This window comes from Quercus suber, unplaced genomic scaffold, assembly GCF_002906115.3.
Source record: "Quercus suber isolate HL8 unplaced genomic scaffold, Cork oak 2.0 scaffold_417, whole genome shotgun sequence".
In the NCBI taxonomy this organism is placed as follows: Eukaryota; Viridiplantae; Streptophyta; class Magnoliopsida; order Fagales; family Fagaceae; genus Quercus; species Quercus suber.
The window spans coordinates 214,453-231,412 of record NW_027069868.1 but is presented as its reverse complement, the minus strand read 5'-3'; the positions used below and the strand labels follow the sequence as shown (position 1 = coordinate 231,412).

The following is a 16,960-nucleotide window of genomic DNA, read 5'->3' as shown; positions in this document are numbered from 1 at the left end:
AGCTTAAATGTCTAACCCTCCCTATCACGTGTGGATTGTAGGCTAAAAGGTCTGACCTTCCCCACCCATGTGTACATCAAAGCCTATTATTACCCACAAACTCTCTTTTTCCTCTTCACGTGTAGATGGAACCTAGCCACTTATAAACTCTCTTCTTCCTTCCCATGGGTAGATGCACACTACAATGACACGTCTCCCTTTACTCAAGCACAAAACATTGACCTGTAGCAAAATCCTCAATAAAACTAGGGTGATATGGACTAATAATGCTCTGTGGCAAATTTCGATTTGTTTATAGTTTTTTTTTTTTTTTATTGGTAAAGTTATTTAATGGTATGATGAAAGTCTAATACCATAATTAAATCACTATTAATGAAAATATATATTTATGGGAAAAAATAGAAGAGAGATTTGAATGGACAAATCATGGGCCGGTTATATAATACCATAATTAATTAAATCACTTATTCTTACAAAAATAATTTTAATTCCTCATTATGACCTATTACTATTAGTGAACATATATATTTATGGAAAAATATAGAAGAGATATTCAAATAGACAATATGGATGCTCAAAGAAGTCAAAAAGACTGTGTAAATCAGTTGGATAGTGAAATAAAAATGCTAAGTGGTCAATTAATTGTCTACCAATATTTAAGTTACAATACCATACAAGCATACACGGTTTTTATTATTATTATTATTAATTTTTTTGAGGGAAAACAAGCATACACAGTTGATATAGTTTTCCTCCAAAAAAATAATAAAAAATAAAATAAATTCCATGTGTTAGCACAATAAACGCATGACTCATTGAGTTATATATCCCATTTTCCATTTTTTATTTTCCCCTTTCTAATATGCTTCCTCATTCTCAAAATAATAATAACTAGTCTATATATATATATATATATATATTACATTTTTTACTGTTCCTATAATAAATGAACATATGATTATGAAATATATTACTCTTTACTAAATTAGTCCAAATTGCAAAACAATAAATTTAATGAGATCAGCATAAAACAAATATCACGCGCAACGCGTGGATTTGCAGCTAGTATATATAAAAGCAGAGACCTCATGAGAGAGTACATGAGCTCCTGCCATGTGGCACTCTAAGCTTCCATTTAGTCTTTTTAACTTTTTTTCATGAAATTTTTTAACTGTTACCTAATAGATTAGAGTAACTTATTTTTACTATTATATCAAATATGGGTTGAGCTTGACAATTAGACCAAATGTGATTCTTTAAAAAAAAAAATCACTATCTTTTAAAAATAGACCAAATTTATGAAAGACCCAAGCCCAAACCTTATGACCCTTGTCTGAACTCCCCACCCATGGGTAGATCAAAGGCTAAAGGGTCTGACCCTCTCCACACACGTGTATATCAAAGCTTAAAGGTAGGTCAAAACTTAACGGTTTGACCCTCCCCACACACTTGTAGATCAAAACTTAAAGGTCTGACCTTCCCCACCCATGTGTACATCAAAGCCTATTATTACCCACAAACTCTCTTTTTCCTCTTCACGTGTAGACGGAACCTAGCCACTTATAAACTCTCTTCTTCCTTCCCATGGGTAGATGCACACTACAATGACACGTCTCCCTTTACTCAAGCACAAAACATTGACATGTAGCAAAATCCTCAATAAAACTAGGGTGATATGGACTAATAATGCTCTGTGGCAAATTTCGATTTGTTTATAGTTTTTTTTTTATTGGTAAAGTTATTTAATGGCATGATGAAAGTATAACACCATAATTAAATCACTATTAATGGAAATATATATTTATGGGAAAAAATAGAAGAGAGATTTGAATGGACAAATCATGGGCCGGTTATATAATACCATAATTAATTAAATCACTTATTCTTACAAAAATAATTTTAATTCCTCATTATGACCTATTACTATTTGTGAACATATATATTTATGGAAAAATATAGAAGAGATATTCAAATAGACAATATGGATGCTCAAAGAAGTCAAAAAGACTGTGTAAATCAGTTGGATAGTGAAATAAAAATGCTAAGTGGTCAATTAATTGTCTACCAATATTTAAGTTACAATACCATACAAGCATACACGGTTTTTATTATTATTATTATTAATTTTTTTGAGGGAAAACAAGCATACACAGTTGATATAGTTTTCCTCCAAAAAAATAATAAAAAATAAAATAAATTCCATGTGTTAGCACAATAAACGCATGACTCATTGAGTTATATATCCCATTTTCCATTTTTTATTTTCCCCTTTCTAATATGCTTCCTCATTCTCAAAATAATAATAACTAGTCGCTAACCCGTGCGATGCACAGGATTGTTTTAAATCAAATGTTAACATGTTCAGTTTAAACATTTCTCTAATTTCAATTATTGAAAGCTAAATTGGCTCTAATATAAGATGAAACATGTAATTATGATGAAACTATCAAAATATTACACATAAAATCATTAAAATGAGATAAATACAAATATTATGAAGTAATATATTACAATAATCATAATGTGCTCTTAGATTTGGTTTAATTAGTATTACAAAAGAACCAGTAAATAGAATAAATATAGAATTGTGCTTACATCTTCAAGCTTTATCCAATACTTTTCAAGAATCTATTTCTCCCTTTCTTAGGCTCTTCTCTTTTCTCAACTTCTTCAAGCTACTTAATTTTTCACCAAATTAGTATCAAGTATAACACCAAATTATACCAATTCATCAAAGATTTACAATGTATAACCAAACACTCTTAATGTCAATAAATTTCATAATAACCCCACCCCAACTATTGAATTATTAAAAAAGTTCAATATGTCTATAATCTTCATGAAAATAAGTATTCCTACCTCTATTAGATGCTGACCTGGAGGAAGTTAGTAGTTGATGACCGTTGGAGTAGTTGGTTAGTTAGTTACGGATTGGTTAGTTAGTTACGGATTGAATGTATAACAGGGGGTCATGAGCTAATGAAAAGGATGTTGAAGATTGCCTAATTCTTTTCTTCTTTTCCAGATTTGCTTAACTCTCTCTCTCTTTCCTTTACTCTCAATTCTTTACATTTCTTCTATTCTCTGTTCTCGGAGGACCAGATTCCCTCTAAGTAATCTACTAAAACCAAGCCTTGATTCTGAATCTTAACACATTAAAAAACTTCAGCATTTTGGCATCACTTCTAAAAACTTAAATACTATTGGTGGTAGACTAAAATAAAAATTTCAGCTTACAGAGATTTACAAACGATGTGAACTTTCCATTAGAATCTCTGTTTTCACCAAAAGAAAATACAACTTTTCTAAGCACAACTCATTTTGGCATAAAAGTAAACCACAATTAAGTCAACAAATCAGAAATTCTCAAAGCTTTAAATCAAGGCAGTTAAAAACTAAAAACAGAGTTCATAAAATATCATGTCCCAAAAAAAATAAGAAATAGAAGAAAACGAACCCTAATTTTCTGAAACAAAGTTCTAATTCAACCATCTGATGCAATCTGTATATTTTTTTAATGAAAAAAAAGCAGAAAATTTCAGATCCAATGTGAAATCGTATAGATTACCTGAAAATACACTGAAATCGGCGAAGAGCGAGCAAAGCAACAGCGAATGAGTGAATGGGGATGGCTTGTAAGGGAGAGATTTGAGGAATAAAGAGAGAAAGGGGAAACAGCAGGACCCAAGACAAAGCGGAGAGAGAGAGAGAGAGAGCTCAAAGGTGAGGGTTTTGGGTTTTAAGAATGGGTATAGGTTAGAGAGAGTCAGTCGCATAAAAGACTGGGAAAAAAATTGAAATTTAAAAAATAGAAAGAAAATAAATAAATAAATGCTGACGTGGAAATTTGTAAGGGCTGCAAAAGTTTCGGTTTTATATATAACTAGTCACTAACTCGTGCGATGCACTGGATTGTTTTAAATCAAATGTTAACATGTTCAGGTTTAAACATATCTCTAATTTCAATTATTGAAAGCTAAATTGGCTCTAATATAAGATGAAACATGTAATTATGATGAAACTATCAAAATATTACACATAAAATCATTAAAAATGAGATAAATACAAATATTATGAAGTAATATATTACAATAATCATAATGTGCTCTTACATTTGGTTTAATAAGTATTACAAAAGAACCAGTAAATAGAATAAATATACAATTGTGCTTACATCTTCAAGCTTTATCCAATACTTTCAAGAATCTATTTCTCCCTTTCTTAGGCTCTTCTCCTTTCTCAACTTCTTCAAGCTACTTAATTTTTAGCCAAATTAGTATCAAGTATAACACCAAATTATACCAATTCATCAAAGATTTACAATGTATAACCAAACTCTTAATGTCAATAAATTTCATAATAACCCCACCCCAACTATTGAATTATTAAAAAAGTTCAATATGTCTATAATCTTCATGAAAATAAGTATTCCCCATTGGTTTTCATCATGAAATTCAGAAATAAATAACAAAATATATTATTCACACACAAAAAGGTTTTTTTTTTTTTTTTTTTTTGTGAAACATGTTTAAATTGTACTATATTAAAAAAAAAAAAAAAAAAAAATCCAAGAGGGGGAAAAAAAAAAGAGTCAGAATCTGTGTGGTCTTCCAAACTAAAAAACAACCCTAAATAAATAAATAAGGATGCAGATAATATGTGAAAAGATGGGTATTTAATAATGAAAATTAAAAGGGTGTGAGTTAAAAGGGAAAAAACCTTGGGGGTGCCTATTATATTTGCCATTTATTTTTAAAAAGTCACAAATTCTGGCCAATAACAAATAAAAGTAGAAAACTTCTAAAAAACTCATTCAAGCATTGCGCAATGTAGGGATGTGTGATTAAATAATGCATATATATTTGTATGCTTCAATAAGTTGCAAGGGTACCAAACAACAGTGATTTAGGAACAACACACTTGGTTGCATTCTAGCAACAGTAGTAGCAGGAGTAGTATTAGCAGTTGTAGCTCTGAAAAACTATAAGTACAATACACATTCACACACCAGACATTTAAAACATTAAATACAAGGCACTACAGATGGCACAACAGCCCACATATTTGGTATGAAAAATGCATCTATATGGAGAAAATGTCATTTGATAATTTACCTATTTTTAACTTCCAAACTGCACATTGGAAGATGGAATTAGGTATTACAACTGCTTGTGGAGACCTCCACTTTGCGTTCCTACCTCATAGCAACAGAGAACATGAAATTAGCAAAATTAGCAAAACATAGTTTTTGGCAAGAAGACTTGGCCCCTTTCTCAAGTTTCATGCCAGCACTTGTTAGCATTAGAGTTCAGCAAAGGGACAGCCCTCCATACAAAATATAACTCAATCTATAAAGATCAATTATATGTCTAAAAGACTAAGTAAAAAAGTATCAAACCAAGAGAAATTAATTGCAAAATATATCAAATGTACATAAGACTATGCTGCTGAGCAGAAATTGTATTTCATTTGATTCTCAAAACAAAAGCTTAACACAGTGGTCATAGCAGGAGTCATAGCAGCAGTCACAGCAGTAGTCATCAGAAAGTCAAATTTCGCAGATTTCCCCAGCACAATTTCAATCTAAATTCAGGGGAATAGAAAGTCAAAAACCAAAAAGAAAGAGATCAGAAATAATCATAATTTTTTAAAGCAAATTTAACAAACTGAACCATGATACCTAAATGTACACCACCTCTTCCCCCAAAGAAAAAGAAAAAACCACCTTGGCCTTTTGAACGCCATGATCCTTGTTCTCGTCTTTCATGCCAACAGTAGATGTCAAAACTTCTGTTCAATTCCGTAAACAAAAATCATCACTATTATCATGTACATGGAATGATTATCAGCATTGGGACAATGGGATTCTTACTCTTCTCAGTAGCCAGTCCATTGTTCTTCAAAAATCTCAGAGATTGTGACAACTTTAGTGATTGTTGTAATGAAATAAAATATGTGAAGAATTTTAGCAAGTATGATAATTTTTAACCCAAAAAAGAACATTAAAAATTGAAATAGATGGTGAGAAAAAGCATTGAATTAGAAAGTATACAAAGTTGCACAATGTGAATTATAAAAGTTCCACAATTACCCTATCCTTAGTTTTTTTGTGAAGCAAAAGCAAAGAAAAGAAAACCTATAGTGTTATTATTCTAGAAAACTAAACTCCCATGAGAATTCCAAATTCCCATCAATCATTAGAAGCCTATTCTTGTGAAGTCCATTCTTCCTCATAGCTCAATAATTAACAAATGTGTCGAAACTATTCCTAGGAGCACATAGTCAAATATATATTACAATAATATAAGGCACATAGTCAAACATATCAACTTTATGCAATTTTGATCGAAAATCTCAAAAAATAAGAAATAGAAGAAGAAGAAGAAGAAGAAGAAGAAAACGAACCCTAATTTTCTGAAACAAAGTTCTAATTCAACCATCTGATGCAATCTGCCCAGTTTTGATGGCTATAGTCAGCGCTCAAAGGTGGAGATCGGTCCTTGTGAGTAGCACCATGGAAAGATCAGTGATGCCTTCTTTCTATTTTCGGACCTGACAGTGTGTGGATGGCGGCGAGATTGATTTTCAGTGTTAGGTTTTGGGGAAGGAGAGGGTAGAGAAATAGAGAAGAGAGAGGAACGGCAGTGGTCTGTGTTTTGGAGGAAAAAGAAGGCTGGTTTTGTATATATCGGGTTTTGGAAAAGATTTTTTTTTTTTAATATTGTGTTGACGTGAAAAATTGTGAAAGCGGCAAAAGATTCGGTTTTATATATATATATATATAGGTAATAATATGCTTCCTCAATCTCTTATCTTCTTCAACTTTTGGCTTTCTCTATGTTCTTTATCCCTCCACTAAGGCCTCCGTGCGTTACTACTTGAAAAATTATATAGCCAATATCAGTTTCTCACATTGGCAGTAGCCTTGGGTTCAATAGCTGATTGTTCTTTGTTCACTGCCAAGGCAAGTTTTCATGAACCAAGAATAAGGAAAAGTTGTGTGTTACTTCAGTCATTTGTATTCCAAATTTTGTAACAATTCAATGAATATAATATTATTCTCAATCTTATAGTTATCATGCTACTTTGAAATTGAAATTGAAATTGAAGGTTAGTAATAGTGTGATAAAAAAAATTTAAAAATTAAAAAAAAAAAAAAAAAACTCAGAAAAGGGGGAAAAAAATAGGGTGAGCAACTAACTAATAGATATTGACATTTGGATAAGAGTATCATGGTTAAAATTTTGGGTAATTCTACTGTACCCCCAAAAAAGGGGGTGGGGGGGGGGGAATACGGTACCCACTAGTAGGTAACCTACTATATCAGGTTACCTTTTTCTCACATCTAATGGTTTCATCCTCACATTGTGCAGTTCCAACATCACATGTGACAGTTCTTTTATCACATTTGGTGATTCCCTTACTTTTTTCTCACATTTAACGGTTCCATCCTGATATTGTGTAGTTCCAACATCACATGTGACAGTTCTTTTGTCACATTCAGTGGTTCCTTTATTTTATTTTTTTCTCACATTTGACAGTTTCATCCTCACATTATATAGTTATTCTAACATCACATGTGACAGTTCTTTTGTCACATTCAGTGGTTCCTTTATTTTATTTTTTTCTCACATTTGACAGTTTCATCCTCACATTATATAGTTATTCTAACATCACATGTGACAATTCTTTTGTCATATTTAGTGGTTCTTTACTTTTTTCTCACATTTGACGGTTTCATTCTCACATTGTCAAGGTAATCAAAGGTGAAAGGTGCCTTTAAGGTGCCAAGGCCTTGTATCGCCCGAGGCGACAAGACGACAAAAAGGCGCTAGCTCGAGTGAAGTAAGGCGCCAAATTCTAAATATTGTTATTTTACATATAGGGTTCCAATCTAATTTATTTGATGTATAAGAATATTATATAAACAAATCTGACTCCATTCCTAATGGATAGGAGCTGGTCAGTCTAGTCTATGAAACCAGTTTGTGGGTTTGAACCCCAACTAAAAAATTAGTCTACATCCAAATATCAACAGTCAACTAAGTCAGGATAATTATCAAATATCAACTAAGTCTGAATGTTAACCATAAATCACCATTTAAAAATTAGTCTCCATCCAAATATCAACTAAATCTGAATATTAAACCAAAATATTGTTCATAACTACATATTAGAAAGAGGAAAACTCCTAACAGAAGATTGAAGATTGAACTTCATGACTATCCATGACAAAACAAAAGCATTTGAAGATTGAACATTCTGCCTATTAGATTGAACATTCTACCTATTAGCCTATTTAATAGCCTGAGTGTGGTTGTTAGTTTTAATCTAAAGGTCATCATCAGAATCTTCACTCAAGTTTCCATCACTTTCAAAGCCACTTGAACCAGAATTATAACCATCAACATTCTCTTCCTCGGTCTCATCAGAATTAGCATCTTTCTCTTCAATATGTGGTTGTGATGTTGAGGCCTTTGAGCTTGCCCTTGATTTTGTTTGGAATCTAGTATTCTTCCTTAGTTCTCCAACACTAGCAGCTCTTGCCACTACACCCCATGTCAAACCATCATCATCATCATCATCAAAAACCAACTCATCTTCAACATTCATAGATGGTTCAACATCCATTTCCCCCAACAACCATTCATTACTTTCATCTATATCATCTAAGGAGATGGGATCAATAACATCACACTTATCATATTGTGCCTTCATCTTTTGATTATACTTCACAAAGACCAGATCATTTAGTCGTTTTGTGCAAGTCTATTCCTTCTTTTTATGTGAATCTACAAGCATTTATGAAAACTAAGTATTAGACTATGGTGAATAATTAAACCATTGGAATTTTCTATGAAATAAAGTAGCTCATCAAAGGATAAAATCTACTTATTATACTTCAAAACTCACCTGCTCAAACACACTCCAATTGCGCTCACAACCATATGCACTACAAGTCAAGCTTAAGATTTTTATAGCTAACTGTTGCAAATTCAGAGTTGAGCTCCCATACAAACTCCACCATTCAACTATGTAAAAAAAAAAAAAGTATGAGTAATGATATATGATATATCATAGAAGTCAGATTTTTTATTTGTAAAAAGTGCCATTGTTCTAGTCATTATAAGTTAGATATAAATGCTTTCTTACCTGGAGCCCATGTCTTTCTTGATCTTAAAGCCAATTGAATGCCAAAGAGTTCTTCAGCTTTCTTTTACATTGGTAACTCAACCATGATCTTGTCCTGAATTTTAGCACTAGGAATTAGTCTTTGTATACAAGCATACAATCCTACTGTAATTTCATGATTTGTTGTTATGTCAGATCAAAACAGAAGTACTCTGGTATCAAGAAATGACCCGCTGCATGCAAAGGCTGATGTAATTGATATTCCCATCTCTCATCAATGATTTTAAAAAAATTTGAATACCTTTCTTCATTCTCATTAAAAGCTTTTATAATAGCTTCTTTGGCCCTATCCATTGCCTCATATACGTAACCCATAGCTGGTTTTCTCTCATTATCAACAAGGCAAAGAACTTGAACACAAGGGCCCATAACTTTAAGAATGTAAACTATAGTATTCCAAAAGAAGGCATCAAAATCATTTCTACTACTCGTTTAGCATTTGCTTCCTTTGCCCATCTACTTCAAACCCACTCCTCAGAAGTAAACATGGCCCTTAGGTTATACTTTTGCTTATAAATGGATTTTATTGTAAGATATGAAGTGCAAAACCTAGTTTTCCCAACCCTAACCAACTCTCTTTGTTTTGTGTATTCTCTCATCATATTTAACACACCCCCATGGTTATGGATATATCCAGTCAATTGAATGGTCATTTCCAAGGTTTTTGCAATTCTAGAAATTTTCCCAATGTCCTCCAATATAAGGTCAATGCAGTGTGCAACACATGGAGTCCAATACAAATTTGGCCTTTTTTGCTTCCAACAACTTCCCAGCCAACACATAATTAGATCCATTATCCGATACTACTTGGACTACATTAGCCTCCCTAATCTATTCTACAAATGCATCAAGTAATTCAAAAGCTTTTTCCCTAGTTTTCATAAAAGATGATGCATCAATTGACTTCACAAACATGATTCCAAATGGGAATTCACCAAAAATTTCATCAAGGTCCTATTGGTTCTACTAGTCCACCCATCAGACATAATAGAACAACCATATTTCTTCCAAGATTCCTTGTGATCACTCAATAACTCATTTGTGTAAGCCACCTCCTTTTTGAGAATTGGAACTCTTAACTCATGGTAACTAAGAGGCTTCATATTTGGACCATACTGCCCAATAGCTTCAACTGCCCATTTAAATTCATCTAAGCGGGCAACATTGAATGGTATACCGGCTAGATAAAATAGTCGACCAATATACTGACAAGCTTGTGCTCTTTACTCTTTATCAAGTTTATCATTGATGTTAGTTTGCTTCATCTTACCTTGTTTCCTAAGTGCAACCACTTTTTCTGGCTTTAATGTTACAAAAGAACCCATTGAACCTTTCAACTTCTTAGACTTTGGCATTAATTTTACAGTTTTCACTTGGGTGCTACTACCAACCCCTCTCTTACTAGAGCATGATTTTTTTTCCCCTTTTTGGATAACTTCTACTTCCTCTACCTCATCATCATCTACATCCTCAATTTCAATCATATTATCTATATCATCAAAATCAGGCATCTTGTCATAGTTCTCCTTGTCACTCTTCTTCTCTGCCATATACTGCGCAAGCTCTTCTCTAACATGATAAGGACATTTTAAACACTTTGTATTGTTTTTAAAATTCCTTACTTGATGCTGCTTTGCTCTATGTATCCCTCCCTTTGTGACTTTATTACAAAAGAGGCAAGTCACTGCATTTTTGTCTTCAACATTAGTTAAATAACCACATTTCCAACCCAGATCTTTTCTCCTCCCATTATCTGAAGCCATTCTACATATAAAAAAAATAAAACCCAATACAATAAATTTAATAGGATTCTATATTGAGCTAGTTATGTATCATTTACTATGGTATAAACTCTGAAAATTGAGTGAAGTAATGAGTTCGAGAAAAGGGAAAAATACAGGAAAATAAAATAAAGAAAAATATAGGGGGGAGTTGCTGTAAGACAGTTAGACTAGAGAAGGGTAACGAGAAAAAAAAAATAGAGAAAAAATAGAGAAGGAAGAGTTGTTGGAGATAGAGTCCAAGAGAGAAGGGTAAGGGAAAAAAATAGGGAAAAAACAGAGAGGAGAAAGTTGCTGGAGACAAAGTCCAGCAGAGAAGAGAAAAGGGGGAAAAACAGAGTGGAAAGAGTCCAACAGAGAAGAGAAAAGAGGGAAAAAAAAAAGTAAAGAAGAAATAGAGAGGAAAGAGTTTTATGCTCTGAAAGTGTGGACAAAATTACCAAGGCAGTGTCGTAGTGAGAGAGAACTAAGTAAAAAAAAAAAGAGTAAAAAAATAGGAAAATATTACCTAATGTTGGTTGACTATTGGCAGCCTTGAACCACTCTTTTCCAAACCATAAAAGAAGAAGAAATACCCATTGCTTTGCTTTGAAAGTTGATGAAGAGGAGTGGTTCTCGAAATTTCTTATTGGGTCTTTTGTTTTATGCTTTTTTTTTATATATTAATTTATTTGATATAATGGGTGATAGCTCATCCCCAATGAGGTAACATTTTTAAACCAACCATGCACTTCTTTAAATTTACAAAACATGCCATTAGAGCCTTTAAATTTCAAACTTTGCTCAGGTGCTCACCTCTCACCTAACAAAATATATATGGGCAAGCACCTAGGCTCCAGAGGCGAGTGCCTCGCCTCAGTGCATTTGAGGCACTTTTCTGCTGCCTCGCCTCACCTGGGCACCTAGGTGAGCGCTCGGAACGCCTTTGACTACACTGCACATTGTGCAGTTCTAACATCATATGTGACAATTCTTTTGTCACATTTAGTGGTTTCCTTTTTTTTTTTCTCACATTTGACAGTTCCATCCTCACATTGTGCAGTTTCAATATCACGTGATAGTTCTTTAATCACATTTGGTAATTCCACTATTTTTTTCTCGCATTTGACAGTTCCATCCTCACATTGTATAGTTCTAACATCACATTTGATAGTTCTTTTGTCACATTCGGTGGTTCCCTTATTTTTTTTTTCTCACATTTGACGGTTTCATTCTTACATTGTACAGTTCTAACATCACATTTAACAATTCTTTTGTCACATTTAGTAGTTTCTTTATTTTTTTTTTCTCAAAAATGATGGTTCCATTGCCACAGTAGGCAATACCAACATTGCATCTAACTCTACTTTTGTCACATTCAGTGGTACCTATTTTTTATTCTCAAAATTAACAGTTCCATTATTACATTGGATAGTACCAACATTACTTCTAACCGTACTTTTGTCACATTTGGTGGTTCCCTATTTTTTTCTTACATTTTTCAGTTCAATCATCACAATGGGCAGTACCAATATCACATCTTACCATAATTTTACATTTGGACCCACCACTAATGTCACTTTTTTACTTACTAATAACCGCTTATCACAATAACAGTTTTTTTAAAGTTATTAACAAATTTAGATCTAAAATCTATTAAAAATAAATAATAAAAAAATAATAATAAAAAAGCATCCCAAGAAATTAGCCCAACCACAATAATTTCTTTTGTTCACAAAAAAAAAAAATAGTTGGAATTATCTTGGTTTCTTCCACAAATGTTTGAATATACCAATTAACTTCCTACGTATCTCCCTTGGTAGCTTCCATCACATTCAGAGGCATACCCCCCTGTAAAATAACATAGTTGAGGTCACTTTCTTGATGTTTATATTTTTCTAATTTATATATACTGTAAAACCAAAGATGTGTATAACCTTATGTGCTCTCTAATTGTTCTTATGCTATATCTGCAACTTAATCACAGTTGTGTGTTTATTGTGTTGTCCAAGGTTGGAAATAGGGTGACTATACAATTAGCAAGTTATGCAAAAAAATCCAATCCAAAGATTGATGAAAATTTTAAAATTTTCAATAAACACTTGAATTGAAACTACAGATCTAGTATGAAATAGTCATCAATCAAGGCTACTACACCCGGTTTTATGTTTTTTAGGCATTTTCATTAGATTTGACTTTAATATTATGAATTTTATATGGGTTCATGTCATTTAGGAGATTGGAATCTCATAAATTGAAATTTAATTGTTTATTGATTATTTAGGGGAATTGGAATCCTAATTTTTATTTAAATTTTTGTTTAATTGATATTTTCCATTTAGTAATTGAATGTTTTATATCAAGGATAGGGATTTTTGAGATTGGAATCCTAATGTGCAAGATTCAATTATTTGTGATGAGAGTTAGATACTAATGTGCAATAATTATTCACATTCACAAAACTTAATGTAAGGTATCCTATGCTTTCTTTCTTTGTGAAAAAAATTCAAACTCATTCCATGTGTTTGTCTCATGTTTTTGTTTTGTGCAAGGTTACTAAGGCAAAAAATTTTAAAATAAATAAATAAATAAATAAATAAAGTTTTTAAGGATGCTTGGAACTGTAAACAACATTGTACAAGTAGTAGCTTAGGCCCTGTTTGGATTTTTTTTTTCATCACTCATCATTTCTCACTCAATTTTCGTCACTCGTCACTCACCACTCCTCACTTAAAATACCCCAATTCCCTACACGAAGTCTGTTTGGCACCATCACTCAACTTGTCATCACTAAAATTTTCTACATTTTTGTGGGACCCATACTTGTAAAGTGGTCAAATCCTTCTGTTAAGGCTACCCACGAAACCCATTCCACACCATTTTCTCTTTTCTCATTTCCCCTTCACCCCTGTTACTCTCCCAAAACACAAACCCAAAACCATCAAAATAGAAGAAGCAGCTCATCACCCCAAATTCAAAACTCCATACATACTTATTTATGATACACCACCCAAAAAAAAATAAAAAAAAAAAAAAAGTCTAGAAATAGCAAGACCCATCTCTGATCTCTCACACAATCACACTCACACTCTTCTTGCAATTCTCATATACTGTTATAATCAAAACACAAACCCAACAAGACCCATGTGAGTATATTGTCAAATTAATGTCTTTTTTATTTTTTTACTCAAAAACCCCAAGGTTGCACCTGGTGTGATTGTTCTAAGCTTGATGAAGGTGTTGTGCCTGGGAATTCACAATCACATCTCCGTCACCAGAAGTCCCACTCGAAGCCCGTCGACGAGTCGAGTCATCCATCTCCATCACCGTAAGACTCTCCAAAAGTCACACCAACGATTCTCTCAATGAAACAACTTGCCATCAGAGGTGGACTCTGATCCCAGGCGAAGAACAGAAACCCAGTGAAAAAAAAAAACCACTCTCCCAAACCCAAAAACCCAATGTGAAAAGGAAAGAAAAAGAAGAAAAAAGAAAAAGAAAGAAGAGAACCTAAGCCCAGAACTTCACTATCGTGTTCGCTAGTTTAAGTTGTGGCCACCACGGGTTGGATGAGGTGGGGGCTCGGTCAACGTGGTTGGGCAAAGGGGATGAAGTGTGAAGAGGTATGCTTGGATTTGGAATGGAAAAGAGTTTCCGTGGGTTGGGTTTTTGGTGTGAAGGAAAAAGCTGTTGGTGGGGACGTGAAAGGGAGAGCCAGACTTGCCAAGGCACCGACAGTGGGTCTATGCATGTGTTTAATTACGAAAATGCCATTGAAAAATGAGTTTTTTAGGTGTTTTCAGTTTTCAAAACTCATTACTCAAAAATTAGAAAATTGAGTGATGGAAACAAAAACCGAACAGACTTTTTTTCGTGGGACCCACATATTTTGAGTTATGAGTGATGGAAACAGAATTATGAGTTATGAAAATCATAAATCCAAACAGCCCCTTAAATTCTTATTTCATTGTTGGATTTTTTTCCCCCATTTGCTTTGATTGTAGAAAATAAATAAAGTTTAATTAATAATTCATATTCAATAGTTTTTTCATGCATCGCACGGGTTAGCGGCTATTAACATTAATGAGTGAGATTAGTAGGGATATATTATTTATTATTAATTAATTATATATATATATATATATATATATATTTTTTTTTTAAGATATGCATTACATCATCTTAGTGGCATTAGCTTACTGGTAATAAGAACTTTTGCCAAGCAGTTACAGGCTTGAATCTTAGCATGTCTTATTTTAAGTTTTATTTTAGAAAAGCCCACAAACCCACGACTTGAAGCCCTATTTCACACTTGATGGTTCCATTATCACATTGTGCAGTTCTAATATCACATGTGATGGTTCTTTTATCACATTTGGTGGTTCCCTTTTTTTTTTCTCATATTTGATGGTTCCATTGTCACATTCGACAATACCAACATAACATTTGACAGTACTTTTGTCACATTTAGTATTTTTTTTTTTTTTAAATATTTGACGGTTCCATCCTCACATTCAACAGTACCAACATAACATTAACACTTGATAGTACTTTTGTCATATTTGGTGGTTCCCTTTTTATTTTCTCACATTTGACGAATCATCCTCACATTATATAGTTCCAACATCACATGTGACTGTACTCTTGTCAAATTCAGTGAATCTTTTTTTTCCTCATATTTGATGGTTCCATTATCACATTAGGCAGTACCAAGATCACATCTAACTGTACTTTTGTCACATTAGGTGGTACCCTATTTTTTTTTCTTACATTTGATAGTTTCATTGTCACATTGGGCAATGCAAACATCACATGTGACCGTACTTTTGTCACATCTAATGGATTTTTTTTTAACTCACATTTGACAGTTTCATTGTCACATTAAGCCATACCAACATTACATATGGGCAAAGTCAACCCAACCCAACCCAACCCCATCAAATTACCTAATAATATACGAATATATATAACAAAAATACTCCTAAAATCTCTAAAATTTTTGAAATACCCTTAAATATACTAAAATTATCAAAACGCATCCTGACACTTGAAAATTACCAAAATAACCCGAAACTCTCAAAAATTATTGGAATATCCTTAAAACCTAAAAAATGACCAAAATGACCTTAAAACCTAAAAAATGACTTAAATAACCTATAAACCTAAAAAATAATTGAAATACCCTTAGATACTAAAGAAAATGACCTAAATGACCAAAAAACCTAAGAAAATGACTGAAATGACCTTGTAATTTAAAAAGTGACAGTAATGCCCTTATCTCCTAAAAAATGACAGTAATGCACCTTAAACCTAAAAAATGATCGAAATACCCATATAACCTTAAAAATGACCTTGAAACCTTGAATAAATTTTGAAATACCCTTGAAACCTATAAAATGACCAAAATATCTCATAAAACTTGAAAATGACCAAAATACCCCTAAAACTCTCAACAATTACTAGAATACCCTTAAAACCTTAAAAATGATCAAAATACCTTTAGAACCTAAAAAAAAATGATCAAAATATGCTTAGAACCAAAAAAATGACCAAATGATCCCAAAATCACACCAACATCACATATGATTGTACTATTGTCACACTTGATGATTCCCTTATGTTTTGGTCACATTAGATGGTTCCAATATTAAAATGGTGGTACTAATATCACATATGATTGTACCATTACCACGTTTGGTAGTTCCTTTTTTTTTTTTTTTTTTTCTTTTTTTGTCACATTAGATAGTACTAACATCACAATGGTCGGTACCAATGTCACATTTGATAGTTCATTTTTTTTTTTAGTCACATTGGATGGTACCAACACGATGTTCTCTCTCTCTCTCTCTCTCTCTCTCTCTCTCTCTCTCTCATATCCTTCTAGCCATCTTTGCATTTGAGATATTTTTTAATTTTTTGAAAAAATTAAATTTCATATTTTGATAAAAAGATATTGAATTATATAAAGATATTGGATTATATGTCCATCACTCTCTACCTCTCCAAGT

General features: G+C 32.6%; 1 long non-coding RNA gene across 4 annotated transcripts; it reads right to left on the bottom strand.

The window, feature by feature from the left end:
• Positions 1 to 2,454: 2,454 nt before the first annotated feature.
• On the bottom strand, positions 2,455 to 6,703 carry LOC112007414 (uncharacterized). Of its 4 annotated transcripts, none has more exons than XR_010624194.1 (3): positions 6,406 to 6,703; positions 5,115 to 5,790; positions 2,455 to 2,675 (listed from the first exon to the last, which is right to left on the bottom strand). It is a non-coding gene; the product is annotated as an uncharacterized LOC112007414 (long non-coding RNA). The 4 variants fall into 4 exon arrangements; XR_010624192.1 differs by lacking the exon at positions 6,406 to 6,703 and adding an exon at positions 5,873 to 5,936; XR_010624191.1 differs by lacking the exon at positions 6,406 to 6,703 and having other exon boundaries at positions 5,115 to 5,866.
• Between the last annotated feature and the right edge of the window lie 10,257 nt (positions 6,704 to 16,960).